Below are 2,037 nucleotides of genomic sequence, written 5' to 3'. Positions count from 1 at the left end.
AAATGGTTGCAAGATTGATATGATCATCATCGCACACTTCCTATATTTTCGGGATTAGTGTTAAACCTAAAATAAATGTTATTTAGTGTTTGCGTTGAGCATGTATATGATTGGATCATGTTTATTGCAATACGGTTATTCATGTAAGTTAGAGAATAATTGTTGTTCTGTTTACATGAATAAAACCTTCTATGGTCATACACCCAATGAAAATGGTTTGTTGAATCTCGATCATGGTGATACACATTTTCGTAATATCGAAGCCAAAAGATGCAAAGTTAATAATGATAGTGCAACTTATTTGTGGCACTGCCGTTTAGGTCATATTGGTGTAAAGCGCATGAAGAAAATCCATGCTGATGGGCTTTTGGAATCACTTGATTATGAATCAGTTGATGCTTGCGAACCATGCCTCATGGGCAAGATGACTAAGACTCCGTTCTCCGGAACATTGGAGCGAGCAAAAATATTTGTTGGAAATCATACATAATGATGTATGTGGTCCGATGAATACTGAGGCTCGCGGCAGGTATCATTATTTTCTGATCTTCACAGATGATTTGAGCAGATATGAGTATATCTACTTGATGAAACACAAGTCTGAAACATTTGAAAAGTTCAAAGTATTTCAGAGTAAAGTGGAGAATCATCGTAACAAGAAAATAAAAGTTTCTACGTTATGATCGCAAAAGTAATATATTTGAGTTAACGAGTTTGGCCTTCAATTAAAACAATGTGGATTAGTTTCACAAACTCATGCCACCTAGAACACCATAGCATAATGGTGTGTCCGAATGTCATAACCGTACTTTATTTGATATAGTGCAATCTATGATGTCTCTTACCGATTTACCACTATCGTTTTGGGGTTATGCATTAGAGACAGCTGCATTCACGTTAAAAGGGCACCATCTAAATCCGTTGAGACGACACCGGATGAACTGTGGTTTAGCAAGAAACCTAAGCTGTCATTTCTTAAAATTTTGGGGTGGCGATGCTTATGTGAAAAAGTTTCATCTTGATAAGCTCAAACCCAAGTCGGAGAAGTGCGTCTTCATAGGATACCCAAAAGTAACTGTTGGGTACACCTTCTATCACAGATCCGAAGGCAAGATATTTGTTGCTGAGAATGGATCCTTTCTAGAGAAGGAGTTTCTCTCGAAAGAAGTGAGTGGGAGGAAAGTAGAACTTGATGAGGTAACTGTACCTACTCCCTTATTGGAAAGTAATTCATCACAGAAATCTGTTCCTGTGACTACTACACCAATTAGTGAGGAAGCTAATGATGATGATCATGTAACTTCAGATCAAGTTACTACCGAACCTCGTAGGTAAACCAGAGTGAGATATGCACCAGAGTGGTACGGTAATCCTGTTTTGGAGGTCATGTTACTTGACCATGACGAGCCTACGAACTATGAGGAAGCGATGATGAGCCTAGATTCCGCGAAATGGCTTGAGGCCATGAAATCTGAGATGAGATCCATGTATGAGAACAAAGTATGGATTTTGATTGACTTGCCCAATGATCGGCGAGCCATTGAGATTAAATGGATCTTCAAGAGGAAGACGGACGCTGATAGTAGTGTTACTATCTAAAAAGCTAGAATTGTCGCAAAAAGGTTTTCGACAAGTTCAAGGTGTTGACTACGATGAGAGTTTCTCACTCGTATCTATGCTTAAGTCTGTCCGAATCATGTTAGCAATTGCCGCATTTTATGAAATCTGGCAAATGGATAAACAAAACTGCATTATTTAATGGATTTAGTAAAGAAGAGTTGTATATGATGCTACCAGAAGGTTTTGTCAATCCTAAAGGTACTAACAAAATATGCAAGCTCCAGCGATCCATCTATGGACTGGTGCAAGCATATTGGAGTTGGAATATGTGCTTTGATAAGTTGATCAAAGCATATAGTTTAATACAGACTTGCGGTGAAGCCTGTATTTACAAGAAAGTGAGTGGGAGCACTACAACATTTCTGATAAGTATATGTGAATGACATATTGTTGATCAGAGATAATGTAGAATTATTC

The sequence above is a fragment of the Triticum aestivum genome, chromosome 3A (genome assembly GCF_018294505.1).
Source record: "Triticum aestivum cultivar Chinese Spring chromosome 3A, IWGSC CS RefSeq v2.1, whole genome shotgun sequence".
Lineage (NCBI taxonomy): Eukaryota > Viridiplantae > Streptophyta > Magnoliopsida > Poales > Poaceae > Triticum > Triticum aestivum.
Note: the sequence above shows the minus strand (reverse complement) of the source record.